The sequence below is a fragment of the Dermacentor variabilis genome, chromosome 9, assembly GCF_050947875.1.
Source record: "Dermacentor variabilis isolate Ectoservices chromosome 9, ASM5094787v1, whole genome shotgun sequence".
NCBI classification, from domain to species: domain Eukaryota; kingdom Metazoa; phylum Arthropoda; class Arachnida; order Ixodida; family Ixodidae; genus Dermacentor; species Dermacentor variabilis.
This window is the reverse complement of record NC_134576.1, coordinates 108,296,557-108,313,281: the sequence shown is the minus strand read 5'-3', so window position 1 is coordinate 108,313,281 and position 16,725 is coordinate 108,296,557. Positions and strand designations below refer to the sequence as shown.

Sequence of the window (16,725 nt, the reverse complement as noted above, 5' to 3'; positions counted from 1 at the left end):
CCCGCGCTCTGACGTCACAGCCCACTCTCCCGCGGCATCTCTGGTTGGCGACCACACCGTTGTCACGCCGTCTGGCCCCGTTCTCTCGGCGGTTCTCGCGCGGCGCTCATCAAGGGCGCTACGGACACGGGAAACCCAGCTAAGGTGTCACGCAAACAGCGCATCTAGAAAGCCATCGGCGAGCATTAAGTTTCACAGTTACTTTGTAGAAAATTGCGAAAACGATTTCACCGCTGTTTGTTCGTCGCGCGCTTTTGCGTTCGGAAGCCATCTTTTTTTTGTTAATTCCCGCGGCGCGCGCAGCGCCAGCCATGCGGCGGCATCTGTTTGTGGCGAACGCAGTGCTGCAGCGTGAATGTGCTCGCGCATATGACACGTGTCGTGCAGCTGTGAGTTGTAGAACAATAAGACATCGAGGCCCCGTAGCCCTGAAAGCCGCTGGGCAGCAGGTGTCGGCTTCCTTGGACGCCTCCTGCCCTTATTGGCAAGAATTTTTGATATTTGCTACATACGACGCAGTAGCGCCGATTGCCGCGTCGAATTATTCAGTGTTCGTTCTCGCGAGCTCTGTGTGTGTGCCCCTGCGAAGCTCGCCAGTTGGGAGTTCGCGGCGAGAGTGCTGTGCGTGTGAGTTTTTAGTGCGAGAAAGAAAGACGACGACTCCGCATTCTATGTGCGCGCGGCAGCGTGCGATTGTGTTTCTGCTGATACGCCGTAGGTCCGCAAAGCTTACAAGGAGCTCATGTGTGGCATTTACCACTATCTGAACTAGCCGCTGGAGCGATAAGGAAAAGGAGACGCCAGCGTTCTGCTTTTGTTTTCTGATTATGAAATCGGGTTTGGGAAGCCGCATCGACTGATTCTACGGGAAGGTGCCCCAGGACCAACGTCAAGGTACGAAGTGCATGTTGCGGTTACGTTGGAATTGGAAGTGCTTGGAGTAAAGGTGGTGTTACACAGTGAAGACAGGTAGACCGAGAACGAAGTGGTAGCATTATTATTTCAAAGTACAACGTGTATTCCTTTGTTGACACCATGTCCACGAAACTATCTGTGCTGAGTAGTCGGAACTAACGGTAGGGTGGACTTGTTTTTCGCTCTCGTTGATTGTTCAGAGGGTACACATCAGTTTCTGTATACGCTTCGAACTCGCATTGGTATACGGTGTGCTGCAGACAGAGTTCGCGTTTGAAATGCAAGCTTGCGCAGTGCACTTTTGACTAAATGTGCCTGTATAGAAACGTCATTTGCAGAACCTATGCCGGGCGCTAGTTAGATTCAGTGTTTAGAATTCGTTTATTATATGTTTTCCTGAGAATGGAAACCGGCCAGTTTAGCACATCGCACCTTCGGGAGAAATAATCCCTAGAAGTTAGAGAATGCGCTGAGAGCCACCACGTCTTGCGTCAACCATTACGCGGTAATGTTAACCAATAGCTTTTACTCCACAGAGCTGCCCGGCTGTCTACAACACCCTACTGGGCTGATAACTGATTTCAGCCCCACGGGAATTCTCTAATTAGCACCTCGAAGAGATTAGGTTCCGACTACTGCAGAAAGAACAGTTGGGTTCGTCGCTGTACGCACGAGCGTTATAGAAGTGAGCTAAGCGAACACGAAAAATAGGCGACACGGCACATCACTGACACGTTGCAAAGATAATCGAGCCAGCCGTTGCTGACCTTTGTCTGAGGATATGCGTTCCTGGTTGGTGATAGAAAGCGCTTGAAATGCCAACACTACGGCCTCGACTCCGAAGCGTGGCCCGGGTGTTGACCCGGTTCCCCTTAGACATTTTGTGTGTTTTTGTAACTATAGTTCTTTACAGTCACGGCTGCTTCGACCACGTGACCAGATGGTCGCGCACCTTTCAGCTGATCTTTGAAACCAGGACAGCCCGCAGAGTCAGCGCCGCCTCGTGTGCTATCCTTGTATCTATCTGCTGTGATGACTTCATTCAGGACCGACCAGCGAAATGAGCACTTTTTTCTACAACGCGATTCACACATTTCGTCAATTTTTGTAAATTCACGCGTATTGGGACCAAATCGAGGTCTCGGCACCGAATGTAGACCGACTCATCAGAAGCAAGCACAGTCAACCGGTAGAGAAAAGCTGGCATAATATAAACTTTGAGTGGTAAAGCAGCATAGCATTTGGTGTGCTACATTACGCTGGAGAAGCGACGATGAGTACAAAAGCCAGATAAAAAGAAAGAGGATTAAAATAAATGGAGCCAGCATTAACAAAAAGGAAACCTTTATTCTGAAACTGTTCGTCGGAGCTGATGCCAGTTATTCCTGATGTTGGACATATTGTTAGCAAAAGTGACCGGCCTCCTTGACTAAAGGTGTGTCCAAGATTGCCACAGTCTAAAATATGCGCTTATACACGATTATAGTAGCGTAATAATTTCTCGTAATAATAATTTTAAAAAATACGCGTGCACATCCGCTCACGGGGGCCGTGGTCTTACTCGAATATGTCAAGTACGGCACTCAAGGGCTTTGCCATTTGCAGTGCTCTTGAAGCTGGGGTCGAAATGTACCTCGAAGAGCATTGAACGCTAGTGCATTCAGGCCCTGCACCCTCAAAGGTCGTATGGCGATCTGAATGCAGGAGTATTTAGAGCACAGAAGAACTCATAAGTGGGGAACGTTTGGAGCGATCCAGCTGGACAGGCATTACGGCACCGCTCAGCTGGTCAATACCGCATGTACACGTAGGAGAGTAGTTCGGTTGTGCGTGCTAGTTCGAACAGAATATAATTACTGGCCGCTGCCGCGTCGCTCCGGGCGTCAGAGCGAGGAGAAAGGGGACGCTGCTATGCCAAGAAGCTGTAGTGATGTGAATAACAGTCGTACTGAAAGTGTCGTTGTGCCGCTAAACGAATGCCACTGCGATTTTTTTTTGTTTCGGGAAGTTTGATTACATATTGTCTTGAGAACTTAGTTTTTCTTTCGGTCATCAAAATTGCATCCACCGTTAGAAACACCATTACGAATGGAAGAACAAACTAAATATCGCGCCTATGAGACGGTTACTCAAAGTGGCAGAAACACAAGTTGTGTTGCCGATATCGTGCCCAAGAACCCCCCAAAATGCATATTGCGGAGGTAACCTCAGTAACGCGACACGATGTCAGCCAAAATAAATTGAAAATAGCGCGATAATAGGTCGCATAAATGAGGTTGTGGCCAGCAGAGACCGGTTCACTCTTGTGTACAATGCCCGTGCGGCCCGCTACGCAAGAAGGGAGGCGCTGATCAGGCATCACCGAAGTAGGGGCATACATAATGAGCTGGGCCAGTTGGTTTTCGTTGAAATGAGTGGTTTCCTAGTTCAACAAGTTTAGACGCGAGTTACCAGCTTCTGTCATTTACGTCTTTAACTTATGTCTTAAGTTTGCTGTGCTAGGGAACATGCACTTGAAACATCACCGCTCGTTAACAGCAACGTGCTTAGCATTACACGTCCGTGTTGCCCCGGGGCAAGCAGCTTGGGGCCCTATATCGACCGGCAACCACCGACAGGCATCACCGGCCGCAGGGAAGCTGGCTGTTCCTGCGCTTTGTAAAGCGGCAAACACAAGCCGAATTCAGGAATTCTCTCATTCTTAAGTGTCCTTTGCCAGCTACTGGGGCACCTTCGCTAATGATACGTCAGGCATCGAGATTTGCCTGGTGTTATTCTTACGAACAATTCTAGTGCAATAGCTTTTTCGTGAATACGGGCCTAGACCTGCTTTTGCTGTGAGAGGGAGCTTTTTTGTTTTCTGCGCTTACCTTTGCCCTGTTACTCCTTCACGTTTAGACCTGTACAAAAAATTCCGCGTGAACAGAATCTCGCAATAAGACAACGCCTAAAGCGTTTGCAGCGAAGCTTGCTAGAACTCCAGCGCTCTTGCCTGTTTTGACCGGCATGGCTCAGCATAACCTAATGGCTCCCGTAGAAAGGGAAAATTGCCCACTCAAACTTTATGCGATGGTCACAAAACGGTGAAGTTGCCTTACAGCCACAGACAGTAGCCCGACTCAGGCTTATACTTGAAAGCGTGAACATTAAATTAAACAAAAAAAAAAAACGTCCAATGAAAGCACAAACGAAAATCACAGCTGCTGAAATTCGTTTCGCCGACAGCTTGGCGATAATGTCCTGCCGTAAGAGCGGAAAACAGCCACTCAGAAGGTCAGCAGAATGAATCATGGACACATTATAATTGAACAGAAAAGGTCGTACGACTCTGTTACCAATGTCCTAGCGTTCCAAGTTCGCCTCCCGGAAAACGACGGAATTGAACACTCCATAACAGCTGGTCCAACTAAGGCTGCTTCTCTACATCGCGTTGGCCGTCACGCGTTTAAAGTTGCAAAAACAATTGCAGAAGGTCACCAAAAGGGCATGTTTTAAGTGCCACGGCGGCGTCGATAGCCGGCCAGAACAAAACAAAGAACCTTCGAGCGCGTTTGCGGGCGAAAATGCCCGTACCGTGCACTTCGTGCCCGTTGAAGAACCCTCGAAGGTCAAAATTATTCCGGAGACCCTTACTACGGTGTGCCCCATAACCAGAACGTGATTTTGCCACGTAAACCACCCGAATTTAATTGATTTTAGCATAAATATCCCGTGATACCAAAGCCTGACTGGGAGCTTACTACTGCCATTGGAAAGAAAAGCGTACAATCGTTGCATTCTACTCGTGAACATAGGGGACAGAAACTTAGAGTGTAATAAAGAACCTCGATAACACGTTAAGGACTGCACAAAGAGCGAGAGAACAAAAAATGTTAGGCGCAACGTTAAGACACACGAAGACACACGGATCAGAGAGCAAACGGAAATAGCCGATATTATAGTTGACATTACCAGAAAAGAGATGCAGATGCTCAGGCAATGGTAATGCGTAAGTCAGATAAGCTACGGACCATTAAGTTACAGACTGGGTGCCAAGGGAAGGTAAGCACAGTCATGGACGACAGAAAGCAAGGTAGCACGTGATGAAATTAGGAAATTTGCAAGTGCAAGTTAGAATCAGCTAGTGCAAGACAGAAGTAATGGGAGATCGAAGGGAGAGCCCTGTGTCTTGCAGTGTACATAAAGATATTGCTGATGATGATCACAATGATGATACTATGATAAAGTGAAGAAGGTAAAACTAGAATCTTACTTCAGTAATCAGGCTGGGGACGTGCGTATACGCGTTTCCTCCTGTCAAAAAGATTAATCGTCAGCGAGGTAATGATTAGCTATAAGGGTGGAAAGAAATGGTGGCCATGTGCTCGCTTGCTAAGCTGCAGTTGCTGTTTCGATAAAACCACAGTTGGGAGCAGCACCCAACGACCTGTGTGTTACCATGTTTCCGTGAGTCGTCGTTATCGCGTTAAATTACGCGGAAGTCGCCATATACCTTGACACGCACGAACCTGAGGACTCAATCGCAAACGCACGGAGAAATGGGCTAAAAAAATTCAGTGCACTTCCACTCTGTGAAGAAGGATGACCAGTGAAGCTGTGAATAGGGACCCCTTGCTGGCGAATTGCACCTGCGCCGACGGTCGGCCCGGTATTTCACAATCTTCGGGATCGGCCAGCGTATATGGGTATAGTGCTTAACGCCTGCTTCACCTCCGCGGCGGGTCGGCCCGGCATTGCGCTATTTTCGGGATTGGCCCACGTATGAAAAATTGTTTGTCTATGTCCACGGGGACCAGATCCGCAAGAACCTAGCCATAAACAGCTTCACTGTAACAAAGCAGCAACGCCGACTCTGGAGAAGGAACAGCGCCGTGGCAGCTACCGGCCGTCTCATAACGCAGACATGATGAGCGCCACTCAGCGGCGTTGCATGGCACCGCACCTCTGTGGTGCGCGAGATGGGACCGACGAGGAACTGTCAGCGTCAGTCAGCGCCGAGATAAATAAAACGCCAGCTTTACGTTACGCTAGTACGGTTCAGACCACAGCCCAAACACGCAGAAGATCAACGGGAACGCTATAGTCTGGTGATAGTGCGCGTGCGCGTAACGCTGATGCCAGCAGCCGAGAGCAGAACGCTGTCCTCGTTCGACGACCGAGGTGGCTGAGCCAACGCCACCTATAGACAGCACAATGCCTGTGCACTCTGCTTTGTGACGTTATTATGTTACTCGGTCCGAAATTTCTATTGCTAAGCCCGTCGCGTTGAAAGCGATAACGTCAAAATGATGGCGGCTTACTCGGTATTATAGCGTTTCTACTAGGTCCTATCGCAGGCAGACCACGTAACATGACGTCATGGACGGGAGTGCGTTGTCTTTGCGCTATCTCGCCGGCGTCGGCTGAGCGCATGGTGGGAGAAAAGATAGGTGGGAGCGTCGCGTCTGGTTACACGAGTGAAGCCAAATGAGTCGGCCCAACACGCGATCGTCACGTCAGAGCGCACGACAGTTTTTATTCCTCCCGTTCTGCATGCAGAGCTACGGCAGTACAGTCGAATCAGTGCGCATAGATAAAAAAAGAACTAACGGCCACGTGTCTCGGCCAATACGATTAGCTTCTTTCTCGTATTTGCCCGAGCGTCGTGCGCAAGCGTGAGTTGCGAAAGAGACATTTGGGGACTTTTGATGGAGGCTTTCGCGAGAGCAGGGGACATTTTGCCGGGGACCCTTGCATCCGATGTGCGTTTGCCTAGGCACTACTGAGGACGGCGCGCTTTGTACCCGTGTAAGCGCCGTTTATTAAACTTTCGTCCAAGCGGAATCATAACGGCTGATACAGTCTATAATGGCTAAGCTGCAGTTGTTTGTCGTCAGCGGTTGGTCGGTGTCACTGCGGCGCACGTATCATAAGGTTTGCCTATTCGCAGTCCGTCTTCGGCTTTCTGCCAGCGCCACGGTCGTCGGTGACGGGAGGAGTATACGTGTCACACGTGCACGCTCCTCATGCGCCGTCCAGCTATGAAATATATATATATATAACGTGCAAATTAACATCTCACAATAAAAGGAATTTGCAGTAAGACGAAGTCTTTATTCAGAGGTCTGCGGCCGCTAATGCGGTATTTGTACCTAAGCCCTTCCCCACGTCCCCCTCTCAAGCGCTTCGCGCCGGATCCCTTCTCTCCCCTTGGCTGGAACACTCCATGTTAGGCCTGGTGGTGAAGAATGGGAAAATAATTACTGCAAAAGTCAAAAGCTGCAATTGCATAATAACGCAGATTTTTAAAAAAAATTGTCATATGTGATTAAACCATGAACCTCTCACTCATCAGCTTAACGCTCTCCCGCGGCGCCAAGAAACCCAAAGGGATAGACGAGCTTATTCCGGAGAACTTATCCGTTGTCGCCTACTGCAGCTCGGCTAGAGACAAACGGAGCAAAGCGCTCCCTTTTCGGTGGCACTGTAGTACCTAGGGACAGGCAGGTTCAGAGAGGCAAAAGTCCCCAGATGTCTCCCTCGCAACTCACGCATCATCATCATCATCAGCCTGGTTACGCCCACTGCAGGGCAAAGGCCTCTCCCATACTTCTCCAACAACCCCGGTCATGTACTAATTGTGGCCATGCCGTCCCTGCAAACTTCTTAATCTCATCCGCCCACCTAACTTTCTGCCGCCCTCTGCTACGCTTCCCTTCCCTTGGGATCCAGTCCGTAACCCTTAATGACCATCGGTTATCTTCCCTCCTCATTACATGTCCTGCCCATGCCCATTTCTTTTTCTTGATTTCAACTAAGATGTCATTAACTCGCGCATGCACGCGCTTAACTCGCCGGCAAATACGACAAAGAAGGTCTCCAGGTCAACACTGTGTATGGGCCACGTGTCTACAACACAGTTTAACGTTACAGCGTGTAGTACAATACTGCGACACGGGTCTCACAGGTCACGTGTTGGGCCTACCCTGCGAGGGGGAAAAAGCGAAGGAAATGGCTTCAGGGAAGCGTTCGCTCGCCAACGGTGGCTGCATGACGGGATGCTCGCTCCTACAGTTTACTTCCGCTCCCGGTGGCTAGTCGCTCGAAGTACTTCGGCGCGACAAGCGGTGGGTTCCTTATTGGCGTAACGCAACAAAGAACGACGAGTTGCAGCGCTTGTCCTTGTCGTTTTTTTCCCCGTGTGGTGCGCCTTTTGTTTTTGAGCTAATTTTCTCGCCAGCAATGCAACACCAGCCATCCCAACAACTAATGTTTCCAGAGCGAGTACAACGAGCGATCAGGTCGCCCGAACGCCTATTGAGAGGCTTGTACCAGCCGCGCGCTAAATCGCTCAAACTGGTGCTTGAGCTTCGCGGTTCTTTGAGAATTCAGCACGTGTTGTCGGGCGAAAGCTTATGACCCGTCTGAACGTTTACTAGCTGTGGCGGCGGTGTTGCCGCAGCCGCCGAAAATATTGTAGTAGGTATTGTCCGAAGAGAAAACAAATGCCATTATTCAGCAGATGCATTTGTTTTGTTTTATCACGCATATTTAGAGCTGATAATGTAATTTTCGCGCCTGGTGTTCTCCCTTAATAAATTCTATTCATTATTTGTTCCCACAAATGAAACTGACAGAGTTGCGCGAGCTGCTAGAATCGCTAGTCAGAGGCTTTATAGTTCTGGGAACAACGTTACGTTACATTCAAAAGAAATGTCACCAAGAGCAAGCACGTACTGACGTCGTATATACCTAGTTATGTGCCTTCCATTTCATTGAAATTAGAATTTCTTATCGTTCAGAACATTCCGGCACGTATCGCGTAGCAAGCAGATCAGGGGTTTAAAATTTATGCACACGCACGCGTATCGTAATTACGAAATTTCGCTGCTTGCTAGTACCGCCGGCGCGGCGTGACGTTGTTTCCTAGTACGGGCCCGCCTCTCACGCTTCGATATTTAAGGAGCCGTCAACCGTTGACAAGTCGGCATTATGAAATTCAGTTTTTGAACTTAGCTGAGATGAGGAAAGAAAGTGTTATTTGTACGTTCTTTCATTGTTACCCCTTGCGTGCTGGTAACAATTCATGTAACGGCGGGTTCGCTGAGATGCTTCACAAGAACATGAACATTGGTTCGAACGCATGCCACATCAGCTGATTGGGTTGTAGAGCGCTCCCACGGCAGAATACCGCATTTTTTATAGCAATGTTCCTCAAAGTAATAAATAGGGCGTTTTACGCAAGGCATGGCATGGTGAACGATGCGATCTGAGATACAGAGGTGTGTTCTGAGTTCTACAATTTGGCTGTTCATTAACGCGCAAGTATATTTTACTACGAGAAGATACGGCTCTCTATATGTTTAATAAGTAACTTTCCTTTTTTTTCTGTAATTTTCAACGTTAGGTGTAACGATAACTGGACGTTTCCATATCCCGCTGTCTGTGGAAGCATACCATCGAAAAGCTTCTTGGGCATAACGCCATGCTCCTCTTGGATTTACTCATCATCTGCAACCTCGACGCCAGCGCCCCTTCTTCGAAGCAATGGACTGTCCACATTAAAGTCGACGCAGGCGCACCAAGCACTGCGCCCATTTCACGTAGTACGCTGGTCAGAATTTGCATAATCTGACCACAGGCCACTGTGTATGCGCGTGATGGGCTTTTAAGTGTGCGCTCGGGAATCTAGAATGGATGGACGTCAATGAGTGAAAGTATCAGAAACGGAGAAAGAGTAGTGGAGCCTGAATTTCTTTTAAATACAGGTGAGGAATCGCAAGATTTCGAATCTTGTTCGCTGAATTACTAAAAGGTCGAAAAAAAAAAATCAATAGCTCTTGCCAAACTTTACGACTCGAATTCTCGGCGAAGACACCCCTCTTTTTCTCCCATGGCCCTTTCCATCTGTGGCGGTGGCGGAAGAGGGCTCACTAGCTCTGGAAGGAAGATGGCAATCGCAATTATTTTCTTACTTCCCGCATGACGTGTTTTTTTGTGTGTTTGTTTACTTAATTCATTTGGTTTGCACACATTCAAAGCAATCACGAGGTCGCGGGATCGAATCCCGGCCACGGCGGCCGCATTTAGATGGCGGCGAAATGCGAAAACACCTGTGTACTTATATTTAGGTGCACGTTCAAGAACCCGAGGTGGTCTAAATTTCCGGAGCCTCCACTACGGCGTGCCTCATAATCAGAAAGTGGTTTTGGCACTTAAAACCCGATAATTTTTTTCTTCAGAACAATAACAGTGAAGAGGGAGAGAGCTGATGACAACTGCTACTGGCAGGGGCACTGCGCCTCCCTGCTTTAGAAGAGCAAAGGCACATAGCAAAAAAAAAAAAAAAAAAACGTGAATCGGAAACAGGAGATACATTAAAAGGGAGAGGAACTAAAAAGGGATCGTGGAGGAAGGGAATGAAGAACAAAACAAGAACAAAACATGCAAGCCTATAATATAACGTCCACGATGAACCACGTCAGTAGGCAGTCGACGCTCTTAAGCATGACGTGGTACTTAGTTCTGTTCACTGCGTTTGTGTCTATTGTGCGTAATATTTTCACAGTGTGCCAATCATTTGTATGTGACTCTGGAAATTTGAATATATTTTCTAAGAATGTTGTTTTTTTTTCAGTCATTCCCAGGTCATTGAAATTATTCGGAAATGACGCCATAAATATTTGATACTTATAATAACGGATATTCGAACGTTACTGCATACCTTCACGAGATTATTTCTCGATTGCTACGCGAAATATCATGTAACATTTGACGGAACGTAACATTTCATTTTTTCTTATCATGGACAATAATTTAGACATTCTGTGTAAATTAATTTCACGAAATATTTGGGAACGAGCCGGATAATGACATACTGACGATAGGTGACTTCGTATGTAGCTCATGTATTTTAGTCACAGCTAATAAGACTTAAAGGAGCCCTGGAACACTTTTCAAACATAGTATGGAAAAACTTTGATGATCTGTCAATGAGGCGCCTCGGAACGCGTAAGGACAATGTGTACTGCACGGAGCAGAAAATTTACAATCTCCTGTCAAAAAAAAAAAAATTATGGAGCGAAAAATTGCTTGCTCTCTCCTTCGCAATGTGGTAATGTAGAGTCATCGGAAGTAGCTGGACCCACCAACATCTATCTATTCGACGACTTCCTGATCGCGAGAACATTCTCAGTAATGCAATTGCTGCACGTCTGAGTTATATAAATCAAGAAAATAAAATACCTACATGTCTCCGATCTCAAAACCACAAAAAAACTAATTTTTTTTTTTGCACTGCCTGTCTACACGCGACAGTTGCGCATTGCTGCGTATGCTGCACGAGCGTGACCTCCGAGATGAAAGGCGTAGTGCAGATACCGCGGCCACCACGGGGTGCCGCCACAAGCGCTCTGCCCGCCGAGACGTTCAACTGGTGGGCGGGGCCAGGAGGGCATTAGTAAAACCTCTTAAACTTCATAAAGTAGCGACACTCTCCTCTTCCGCCTTCACTCCTCCTCGTTTCTCCTCTCTTTCACGCTCCCTCCTCGACCGTGGCGCCGCCTACACTGCTCGGGCGTAGCAACGGCGCCAACATGAGCTCCTCGCCACTCCGTAGACGCTTCTCGAGCAAAAATGGCGCTGATGCACGGCGCGAGGGCCCACGTGATGCTGTTAGGCCAATAGCGACGCGTCGTCGGCCTCGGCCACAGCGCGCGAGGAGGAGGCGGCATTCTTCAAAGCGTGGCACTACTTTACTAAGTTTAAGGGGCTTTAGGCATTAGTGTTCCTGTATATGATACCGCAGGGAGCAGAGTTGCGCGTAGGTCCGGCATTATGTTCCAGTTGCGCAGTGAAGCCACTCCTCGCACGCAGGAGGCAAATGTCGCGTGGTGTTCCATTTTGCTTTTTTTGTCTGCTGAGTGCGAGCTACAAGCGGCATTGTTCGCAAGTGCTGAGCAAGATGAGACTTTTTAATACAAGCTACGCTCCAACCATTGGCGTAGCCGGAGGGCAGTTGTGTTCCAACCCCCCGAAATTTTTAGTTTGTACATATGTACAAGCACCTATACGAACACACGCATGAACTTGCACATAGGGCGCAGCACCCCCCTCGAGCCGCCGAAATAAAATCCTGACTACGCCGTGGCTCGAACAGCCCAAAAGTTCGCGTGCAAACCCACAGTGCCTTGCAACAAAAAGCAATGCAATGTATTTCCGCATGCATATGAAGTTTTCTCGCTCAGGCCGGAAGGCAAGAAATGTTTTAAACGATGTTTAAAGAAAACTTCACACACATAAGGTGGAGAATTATGTGAGCGTATTTTGGCCGCCGGAACCAGCCGATTAATCATCGTCGCTAAGATAACTATCGTTACTGCAGTTATGTCACTGACCGTTAACAGATCACTAATGTCCCCATCCGTCGTTCATAACAGCTGCGCCTTTTCGATATATGCGGTGCAGACACGTAGACTTAAACGTATTTCAAATGTTCATATGCGCACACTTCATGCATAGTCAATTTATACGATTCATTCACACCCCAGGCTAAACAGCTGCTTCGTAGCAGCCAATGTGCAAGTGGAAAAAGATTCAAAATGCAGGAGTTTCTAGATCAAATTTATTTCGTACAATGGAATGGATGACCAATGGCTGCTGGCAGCAGGGCAGAGTGCTGGTTCTTGGAGCCATGGGAGGCAGAATTCAAAGCAACTGGAACGGCAACAAGGGACTGAGAGTAAAAACAGCTTATTTTTATTGCACCAATCACACCACTACGATAGCATACATACAAAGTAATTATTCACAAATTGCAGACTGCAATATGAGGATACATTTTTTAATCTCTCCATATTACTCAGGTGAATTTACTGTAACACAGCGCTTATTAAACATACAGGCACAATTTTACATTCCTCATGTCGACTAAGGCCGATTTAACAAGCAAGATATTGCGGGCGGTAAGTGCCGAAGCTATCACGGCTGTCTAATAAGCGGGAGCATGCGAGGTTTTCACTGACTACGCAAGAAGGAACACTACCACATCGATCAACGTTACATAAAAATACAACGCCCACAAAAATAAAATAAAAAAAAACAGAAAAGAGAAAAACCAGGGTGCAGCGGGCAAATTGTACCGGCTAGTATTTACTCCGTTCTGAGCACACTGTTCAATATCCGCGTATAGTCAGAACAATCGTACAAGCAACGCAGCGAGTTGGGCGAGTTGACATTCTTGGCCTATATGTGGAACGCGGCACGGACGTATCGTTCATTCTTTGTCCCGCGTCTGTTGTCGCGCTGCACACGCACGCCAAAAATCGTTCAAAAAAGGGCGCGACCCCTCACGTCCGGCGTACGCATCTCGGCGTTAAAAGTGGTGTTACTCTGGATGAATGCTGATTTAGGGTAAACAAGGCGAGCGCGCCTCGCATGCCCTGGTTCCTTTCGGAGCCGGTCGGGCTCGGCCCATGCGCAGTAGCCATACCAGTCGCCGATGCACGTCTGTCCGTTCGCACGGCACCGCGTTAAAAAAAAAGAAAAGAAAGAAAAAACTTTGCCACCTTCCGTGCTGTTTGTGCAGTTTGGTGCGCTGCACCCCGTCATACTGGAATACATGTGTCACTGTGGTGTGTTTCGTACCACTTCACCAAGGTCCTTGAGCTAATCTCGTCGAATACCGTACACCTGGGATGCGCAGCCGATGAAATGCGACGCGTGCTCGATGGTCCGCTGATTGCAATGTCGACGGCGCTGACGGAAACGACGAGTTGGCGTCGCGCGCGCGTAAAGTTGGCTTCGCAGCGGCGCAGTTGAACATTTGACGTCATTTTTCGCCACGTGATAGCGCTCGGCGAATAGCGGTGCGAGCGGCGCCGGAAGGGTTATGCGCAACTCTGCTCCCTGCGGGAGCGTATAGTAAGTAAGTAAGTAAGTAAGTAAGTAAGTAAGTAAGTAAGTAAAGTAAAGTAAGTGCTTTTATTTCCCATAAACAACATACATTTGAATATGGACAGATCATGAGGAAAAAAGCTGCGTCAGCAGCTTGACTAAGTCCTAAAACCCGTTTTATGGCAGCAGCAGGGGGAGCAACAGTGCGTGAGGGAATGATAACAATAAAGCAGAATAAGACTGATAAAATAACGCATTAGAAACAAACACAAAAATTGATAAACTAAAGCAAGTTACTTAGCTTACATATTAAGAAATCAGCAGTATGCAGAGAAAGAAAAAAAAAACGACACACAGATCAGTCACGCCTACTAATAAGAGATGATGTAGCAAAAGTAATATTGTGGTCTATATGTACAAAGTATTAAGCATAAAACCAGCGCTAGGAGCAATAATAATTGTACATACTAGTTAACGAAGACTGTAAAACATAGATATTATCTGCGATCAGTGTGTTGAGCAAGACAGGCACCGTATAAGCAATCATTTGCTTTCCGTAATTAGTACGCGGGTGCATTACGTATCAACATTCTGGGGATCGTGTTTGATAATGGCGTATGCTCCGTTTAAGGTTAGCTATGGAACGGATATAACAATTATTCGATTTACACTCCCTAACGTATACAGGAACACTAAAGGGCATTACATCCGTGCGCCCCCTTGTGGTCTCCCCTTTGTAGCTTCCAGCGGGCGGCAATGAAAGAAGGAAAGCCGCTCATTGGTCAGGTGACTATTTCTCACTTCGCTTTCTTTCTTTCTTTTTTTTGCAGTTGGAGGTAAGCGAGGCGACGAAACCAAATAGTGATGTGATTCTATGATTAGTGAGAAAAGTGTTTCAGGAGTCATTGTATATGTTGAAGCTACAAATAAATGTTAGCGCTTTAAAAATTACACGACAGTTTTGTCCGAAACCCTAGGTACTGAAAGCGATAGGAACGTTTAGCACTACGCTCGAGCTGCTCGCATGGCATTGCGATAGACCGGTGCCAAACGGGCAGCTTCAATCGTCATCAACACCTAAGGAGACAGAATGTCTCAATCGCAGTTGCTTTTTTTTTCATTTTTTTGCGCAAGCTGCTGAAGTGAGCCCACCACATTCTAGAATTTTTCGTTCCAGAAAGGTCTTTAGATCGCGATTGAAAAGCGGGCCCCGTGTGACCTGCATGCAACAACGCGCGGGTGCCACACGTCGCGACGCAGCACGGAAATCGCCTTCTACTCGACAGCAGGAACAGCACCCCGACAGCTAGCAGGCGTCTCACAACGGCTGACGAGATGAGAAACGCCGCCTGCGGCGTCGCAGAGCATCGCACGCGTATAGCGCATGAAATGAGACGGACGGCAAGAAAATCGACGTTTATCACTGTCGAGTGAAAAGATAGTTTTAGCGTGGCGTTTACTGCCCTTTACTTTAGATTATGGGGTTTTACGTGCCAAAACCACTTTCTGATTATGAGGCACGCCGTAGTGGAGGTTTCCGGAAATTTCGACCACCTGGGGTTCTTTACCGTGCGACTAAATCTAAGCACACGGGTGTTTTCGCATTTCGCCCCCATCGAAATGCGGCCGCCGTGGCCGGGATTCGATCCCGCGACCTCGTGCTGTCCTTTACTTTCGGACGAGCGTGTGCATGCACACAGCCGGTCAGCCAGAACGCTACTGCGTGCTCGCGCAACTCTTGTGCCTCGGCCGCAGCTGTCGCGGTTCATTTTCTTTTTGTTTTAGCCATTTTTGAGCTTGCCCCTCCCCCCCCTCCCCCACTTTCTTTTTCTTTTTCATGCGTGCAAGCTCTATACCGTAGTCGGATACAACTCAAGTCTGCAGTGAAGCCCCGCCCACACCCTCATAACCGCCAGTCACTGTTCCTCCGCGAGGCTGCAAATAGTTCGCACGTCAATCTTTCCCTGCTGACTAAATAAGGCGGTACACAGGCAAATATCCGCGTTTCCCTCTCCCTCTGCCAAACTGACCCGCTACTTGACAACGAAGTTTGGCAGCGGCTCCTATCAGTCGACTCGCTCGATCTGGACACAACAGTGACATTGACCTTTCGAGGCGCTTTCCTGCCTCTCGCTCTCTCATTTTTTTTTCAATTATGCTTCCAAGCTGAGCAGGTGTGCAGCGTACCTTGCCCAGGACAGTGGGCCAACTTTCTATGAGGTTTGTAAGATACTACAATTCTAGCGCCCAGAAACGCTTCAGTAAGGTATTCTTATGAGAACTATTCAACTGACCTACATAGTTTAAGCCTCTATCGTGCATCACCCACAACATAGTGATTATTTCATTCAATAATGTAAACGAGGTGCCTTCTTTCGTTCAATAGGCAGACCCGAAAAACAACATACACGATTTGTGAAAATCGAGTATGTTGTCGATTATCCTCTACCCATCAGTAAAATTGCAGTTACCGACAACGCTTTCACGACGTGGCGCAACACTGACGTACCAGCTACGCGTAGGAATAGCCTTCCCTAACCCACACAGCTATCGCATTGGAATGACCGACTAGTCCATGTGGACTAAGTGCATGCGTGAAGAGACCGCCGATCGTTAAAATTAAAATTAAATTATGGGGTTTTACGTGCCAAAGCCACTTTCTGATTATGAGGCACGCCGTAGTGGAGGACTCCGGAAATTTCGACCACCTGCGGTTCTTTAACATGCACCTAAATCTAAGTACACGGGTGTTTTCGCATCTCGCCCCCATCGAAATGCGGCCGCCGTGGCCGGGATTCGATCCCGCGACCTTGTGCTCAGCAGCCTAACACCATAGCCACTGAGCAACCACGGCGGGTACCGATCGTCTCCAGTGCCACTGATCTCGCTTGCATAAAAAAACGGCAGGCTATTCAGTGTGCCTTGAACAGAGAGGAC

The 16,725-nt window shown here is 48.0% G+C and overlaps 1 protein-coding gene across 4 annotated transcripts in view; it reads left to right on the top strand.

Annotated features, from left to right (window-relative positions):
* Positions 1-113: 113 nt before the first annotated feature.
* LOC142557249 (uncharacterized) overlaps positions 114-16,725 on the top strand; it is a 38,278-nt gene continuing 21,666 nt past the window's right edge. The window contains exons 1-2 of one of the 4 annotated variants that reach the window (XM_075668955.1): positions 114-894; positions 9,302-9,500. The gene's annotated coding sequence lies outside the window, so the exon portion shown is untranslated. Of the gene's footprint in view, positions 895-9,301; positions 9,663-16,725 lie in introns of all 4 variants that reach the window. The other 3 variants (XM_075668954.1, XM_075668956.1, XM_075668953.1) reach the window with 3 other exon arrangements.